This window comes from Mirounga leonina, unplaced genomic scaffold, assembly GCF_011800145.1.
Source record: "Mirounga leonina isolate KUSES-001 unplaced genomic scaffold, KU_Mleo_1.0 Mir_114, whole genome shotgun sequence".
In the NCBI taxonomy this organism is placed as follows: Eukaryota; Metazoa; Chordata; class Mammalia; order Carnivora; family Phocidae; genus Mirounga; species Mirounga leonina.
The window spans coordinates 22,557,053-22,564,154 of NW_023270265.1; the positions used below are offsets into that span (position 1 = coordinate 22,557,053).

General features: G+C 35.4%; 1 long non-coding RNA gene across 1 annotated transcript; it reads right to left on the bottom strand.

Moving 5' to 3' along the window:
• Positions 1 to 1,774: 1,774 nt before the first annotated feature.
• Positions 1,775 to 6,783, bottom strand: LOC118020744. The gene is made up of 3 exons (XR_004681998.1): positions 6,709 to 6,783; positions 4,398 to 4,529; positions 1,775 to 1,817 (listed from the first exon to the last, which is right to left on the bottom strand). It is a non-coding gene; the product is annotated as an uncharacterized LOC118020744 (long non-coding RNA).
• Between the last annotated feature and the right edge of the window lie 319 nt (positions 6,784 to 7,102).

Sequence of the window (7,102 nt, forward strand, 5' to 3'; positions counted from 1 at the left end):
CGCAGCTGGCACTGTAACCACTCCCATCAGCCTGAAGCCCTGAAATCAGTTCTACTTCTCAGGCTCTTACTGTACAGCTGGTTCAAGGGGAGCCGTGAGCAACGCATCGCAAATAAGCCACTTCCCAAGAAGAAGTAGGCCTTGTCTCCTGAAATTCTTCCCTAAGTCCAGGAAACTAGGTAGGCAATACCAACCTCATTCTTTTCTTTCTGTTCATTTACCCCCAAAATGGGTTTCTTGTCCTTTTTATATTTCTGGGTGTAAAAGATTTGCTTAATTCAGAAGACTGATGCAGGAAAGTAAAGGAAAATTGGTATTTATTGTAATTACTTAGCTCAGCTACAAGGAAAGGACAATGAGAAGAGAGAAGTTAAGAAAACTAGAAGTGTTGGGAAAACAGAGTTGATTTTATCAGCCAGTGGGCCAGGCAGGGTAAGGAACATAAAAGAAACCAGAAGGACTAATAGGCAGGGAGAGAAAGGAAGGAGTCCAGAGAGAATTAGATCTAGTGGGAGTAAGAGAATGAGAAATCTGAAGGGTGTAGGTGTCATCAGAGAAATCTACGCTATAGCCATGCTATCCATAAGTAGCATCTACGAGCCACTGAGACTAATCCTAGGTACACTCTAGTTTACGAATTTTGAAGCTTAGTAGCTCTTATGACCCAGACAAACAGGAAATCACTAGAGTGAAGATGCTCATGTGGCTGGATCACCTCTGAGGTCTTCCAGTCTACGAGGAAGCCTCTACCAGAGTTAAAGATAAGTCCTTGACCACTAAGCATTAAGAACACTTGGATAACACTTTGTTTTTTTAAAGCAACCTTTTAAAACTATGAAATACATTTCCATTATAAAAAAACACCTGAAACATAGGAAGTATAAATATGAAGACAAAAATCACAATCAGATGCCACTATTAACATTGTGATGTTTATCCTTTTGGATATGTTTGTTCATGTTATTTATAAATATAATTATACCGTGACATTGTCATTTAAAAATATCTCACAAGCATTTTGCCAAATCACTGAATATTTTTCTTTTACTTGGTTTTTAACAACTGCCTATTATTCCATGTGTATGTAAATGCCATAATTTAATCAATTTCATGTTAATGATCCCTTTAGGTGTCTTCCAATATTTCAATATTATAAACATATCACTGAACATTCTTGTTCACATGTTTACATATACTTCTGTTTATTTAGGGAAGACATTCCCCAAAATACATTCATGGAGTTAAAAGTTTTCCAAAAGACTTTAAGTTTTATCTTTCTTTTCTATATGAAGCCAAACTGTACACCAAAAAGACTAAGATGTACCTTACTACATATTCTTTCAAGAAAAGTTATTTCTAAGTCAATTTTAAAATACTGAGTTATATTTTTATCTGTCCTGAGAGTGTCAGCATTTAAGGAATGCTGTAGGGAATCCATTTGTAAAGCAAAGAATCATCCTCCAATGTACCTTTTCTGTATGCTTTACTTTCTCCAAACCAAGTTTTCTTTAAGTGAGGGGCATGCATACATTGCAATCTAAAGGGAAATCTTTGATAATGTCCTTTTAACTAGAAGTATTTAAGTGAAATATGTATATTATATCATCTTTAAGTGGTCTACAATAGTTTCTATTAAAATAATCTTTGTCAATTAAATAAAAACATTTTGATTACATTAAAGGTTATTAATTACCATTTTCTGCATTTTCCCACAGGAACTTTCTGACCCACTTTTTGAACTGCAGAATAGTAGCATTGTCAGGGACTTCAAGTCCAACAGTATAAAGTTTTTTATAATGAATACTTTTAGGTAAATCCTAGAAACAAAGGATATAGAATACAACAATTATAAGTTATTAAAAACAAATTCTTCAACCTAATGAAACTTATCATTCCGTATTTTTTAAATCAGGCACAATGATTTTACTGAAGGCACACTTTAGATCAATTTGTGTAGAACTCTCTTGTTTTTTTATTAAAGATTTTATTTATTTATTCTGAGAGAGAAAAAGAGAGAGAGGGTGAGCGCTTGTGCGCAAGTGGGGGCACAGGCAGAGGGAGAAAGAGAATCTCAAGCAGACTCCCCGCTAAACATGGAGTCTGACATGGGGCTCAAGCTCATGACCTTGAGATGGTGACCTGAGCTGAAATCAGGAGTTGGAAGCTCAACCGACTGAGCTATCCAGGCACCCCTATTTTTGTGGAACTCTTTTGTAGTCTACACGAGAAGAGGCTATAAAAGAAGCCCAATTCCTACTGGCCAATGACAGTCATGAGTTAAGGATTCAAATGATTAAGCAGACACAGGTTCAACCTAATATACAAGCTTAAAGTGTAAACTCCAGGGGCGCCTGGGTGGCTCAGATGGTTAGGCATCTGCCTTTGGCTCAGGTCATGATCTCCAGGTCCTGGGATTGAGCCCCATGTCAGGCTCCCTCCTCAGTGGGGAGTCTGCTTCTCCCTCTCCCTCTGCCTCTCCCTCTGCTTGTGCTGTCTCTCTCCCGCTCTCAAATGAATAAATAAAAAATCTTAAAAAAAAAAAAGTGTTAACTCCATAGTTAGTGTTACGATTCTGGATATCAGCTTAGGCTATGTAGTAAGCCTGTTTTAATATTTCCCTGACTCATTCTTAAGTTTGCAAGGGAGTCTAAAGTGGAGACCCTAAAAAGAGAAGGGCTAATTTCATCATTTAAGTAAAATCAATTAATCAACTAACAATATTCATCTAAAGAATATCAAGGTTGGTGATGAGTATAAATGCACATGGGCAGATCCTAGGAGCAGATAATAGTTTTGGAAAAATAAGGATAATGACCTTTGAACAGTTATATGTCAAAAAATATGGATAACAGTCCAGGAGAAGCTGTAAATGTTAGGCCTTGAAGAATAGGCAGAGTTTTGGACAGGGAGGGAAAGAAAAAAAATTCCAAGTATCTGGAATAACTTGAGGCACAGAATCAAGAATGTTCACGAGATAGTGAAGAGATGGTTTGTGTAAGAAACAGAAGAGCATGATGAGAAGGGGGTCAGATTAAATTGGGCCTTGAAAAACAGAGAGAGGAGTTTAGATGTGATGTATTCAAACAGTGGGGAGGGCAGAGAGAACTGAGATGTTTTTTTAGGAAGGACATGGAATGGGCATGAAAATTATGTTTAGGCACAACTGGTCAAAGAAGGATAAAAAAGGCTAGCTACTGAATAATGAGGTAAAAGATATGGAGAATATGAGACACATTTAAGAAAAAAAAAAATCTACAGGGTTTAGTCCTTGACCTGATGTAGGGTACCCAGAAGACAGAGGACTCAGGTGATTTGAACCTGACTGATAGGCTCAGTAGTGGTGCTTTCAGGAGAAACAGGAAAGCTGAAGAGATTGCGAATTTGTATTTTTGGGAAGGAGTGGTGTGGAAGTAAAGAAATGATGGTGTGGGGTGCCTGGGTGGCTCAGTCATTAAGCGTCTGCCTTCGACTCGGGTCATGATCCCAGGGTCCTGGGATCGAGCCCCGCGTCGGGCTCCCTGTTCAGCGGGAGGCCTGCTTCTCCCTCTCCCACTCCCCCTGCTTGTGTTCCCTCTCTCACTGTCTCTCTCTCTCTGTCAAATAAATAAATAAATAAATCTTAAAAAAAAAAGGGAAGAAATGATGGTGTGTTTAGTTATATGTATGTTGAAATTTGACAGGGCAGCAAGATATCCAAGACTAAATGTCACCTAATCAGGGCAGGAATGACAGATGACATCTTTGATGGCACTAATCCAATTAAATAGCAAGGCTCAAGAGTTATTCTCCTCTAGAACAAGGTTTTAAAATTCTCTTGCTCTCCACAGCCCTTAGGTAAGTCATGTTGCTAAGACTCAGGACAGGGAGGGTAGGACTGGAGGATGAGGAGGCCTAATGGATCCTAATATCCTGCCTCAGCAGCACAATTCCCTGTTTATCTGCTTTATATAATGGGCTTCAGAGCAAGAATTAATTGAAGATTTTGCTGCAAAAAAAAGTTCAAAAAAACGCTGTTGTACAGTAATATGCATCTCATGTTTTTTCTTTTATCTTTTTTCTGTTGCTTTCTTTTCCATCATGCTACTTTTTCCCTCTGTTTCCTTACTCCCTTGGTGCTTTTCTTTTTTTATTTCTATCTACAATCATTTATTCTATATACTTGTTCTCTCAGAAGAAAAACATTCCATTTTTTTTCCTCTCTGCACAATCCATGATTTTAGAAAAAAAGGTATTATATGATTATGTGAAGAATTAAGAAGATTTCTAAGAAATTACACATGGGAAATTCTGAAATTTATATTAAAATAACCACGAGAGTTACTTTCTAAATGCAGGATTAAAAAATCTTTTCTATTTCAAGACATACCTATGATAACAAAATACATCTGTAACTTTACCTTAACTTCATAATATCTTGTGGTGTATGTTAGATCGATAATTAATCCAAGCTCCACATTTAATGCTTTTATTGCACTAACCAAATCCTTTGGTGTAAACTTCTGGGTTGGAGTAAGTCTCTGATTAACTGCCTATAATGAAAAATGAACAGTAAGGTTATGAAATACAGGTAAAATGTACTTAACATAAAACAAACAAGGAAGAGAAAAAACATAAGACAAAAAGAATCAGTGAAAAAACTGTGATAACTTTAAGAACACTGGCAAAGCTCATAATGAATCGGAGCTGTGAAAAGAGCCTAAACATATTTACATCATTTGCTTCAGTGATTTTACATATGTCCTGTCACCAAGGACTCAGAACACTTCAAAAATGGATTGTCCTGCTTGGATCCACTGGAATTTTCTTGCACCAAATTCAGTTTGAATAAAGTATTAACCACAAGTGAAAAATAATTTTGTAGTAGAGTTCTCATTTGAACTGAGGCTTTGAAAAGTTAAATTACTTGTCCAACGTTACAGTCTAGATGGCAGTCAAGATTTTAACCAGAAATTTTTACCTTATCCAGCTCATGATACCAGTCTGACTCGTTTGATTAAATGTTCGTTTTTCTCCCAGATATAAAGGTTCTAAGTTTCTATGTTTATATTAAACAGAGTGTAGAATTTTTAAAATGTTATCAGATGTTATATATGGATTGTCTGGAGATAAATCTATAGTTTTGGTCAATGTCTATAAACTTACCAGCATTCTTCTAGACTGCTGTATTTGTTATTGCTCTCAGTGGTGTGTGCTGATTGTACAACAGATTTGATTTTTGTATTATATGATTAATAAAAACAATTAGTTAACATAATGTATTACAGAGCCAAATATAAACAATTTAAAAAAATTAATTCAATATAGCACTGGGTGTTATACGCAATCAATTTGGAAATAAAAAGAAATGAACTGTATGCTACAACATGAATGAATCTTGAAAACATCTAAGTTAAAGTAGCTAGTCACAAAAGGCCGCAGACTTTATGATTCCACTATATGAAATGTCCAGAATAGGCAAATCTACACAGAAAGTAGATTAGTGGTTGCCAGGGGCCAGGGGGAGGGGAAATGGGGAATGACTACCAATGGTCACAGGGCTTCTTTTTGAGGGGATGAAAATGATCTGGAATTAATGTCATTGATTACACAACTCTGTGAATATATTAAAAAAACTACTAAATTATATACTTTAAAAAGGTGAATTTTATGGTATGTGAATTAAAGTATTAATTATATTAAGCATATTTAAAAAGTAACTTAAAGTTACTTCTCAATATATTAAGGAAGTAACTTAAAGACTTGTGAAAGAGAAAAATCTGAGTTAAATTAGGAGGCCAGTATAAAAGATTCTGAACTATGTGCTCACACATTCCCAATGTCAGAGCAAGTAGGAGAAACTAAAGCTGTCATGGATCTGAGGCCATATAAAACATGGCATGGGTTTCAAGTATCTTTTGATTTTTTTAGGAAATGCTATGCAAAGGATTTGACAAATTAGTAAAGGAATGCTGATTTTTGCGGGGGGGGGGGGTACTCAAAAGTTATCTATCTTTATCTTTGAACCAGAGCATTATATAACTTTTAAATAGGTCAAAATATAAAAAGCAGAAATAACATTAGGATTCAAGATACTTTCTTTCAAAAAGTATTTAATCTTGTTAAATGCTTTTAATAAAGTAAGTTGAACCGTTAAAAAATTCAACTTGGCAATAGAAAGAAATGAAGTATGATACACACTACAACATGGGTAAACCTTGAAAACATTATGCTAAAGAAGCCAGTCACAATATTATATCATTCCATCTATATGAAATGTCCAGAACAGTCAAATCTATGAAGGCAGAAAGGAGATTATTGGTTGTCTAGGAGGTGGGGGGTGGGAATGAGGGATAAAGGGGAGTGACTGCTACTGTCCATGGGTTTTTGGGAGGAAGTGAGGGTGATGAAAACGTTCTAAACTTGTAGTGACAGCTGCCTAACTCCCTGAATATACTAAAAGCCACTGTATACTTTAAATAGGTGAATGTGAATAGGTGAATTACATACCAATAAAGCTGCTATTAAAAAATTAATCCAAAACTACTCCCTTACACTAGCATGAACAATTAATAATTACATGTGTGAAAAAGTTTACTGTTACTTCCATAATGTCAAACGTTTGCTGGAAATTTCACATATTTTCATGAAAAACAGCATAACATTAAGTAAACATGGATCACATTAGTCCCTATTCTCCTTATAAAATAGATGAGAAAATAATATACATACTCCCTTTAAAGGAACTTTAAAAGCAATAAATCGTGTTCCAGGTAGAGGATGTCCAATTGGCGTCACAGTCCTCCACCTGAAATGAAAATAAACAACTACAATTATAATAAAAATATTTTAATGACTCAAGATGGTAAATAAAGAAACTATTTTTTTTAATAAATAGAGCCTCATTTGTTGGTTAGTTGCTTTTTGAGTGCTATTATGCATGAATTTAAATTTACTGCTTCCTCCCTCAAAAAACACAAAAACAATGGAAGGTTTTACATATGTACGACACTTCTACAGTAAGTAAGGTAGCATTCATTCCTGATATAAACTTCCAATACCCAAAACAATATTGTCTTTATTTTTCTTGGGCAACAGTAAGAGAAGGAAAATAATGTCACGGATT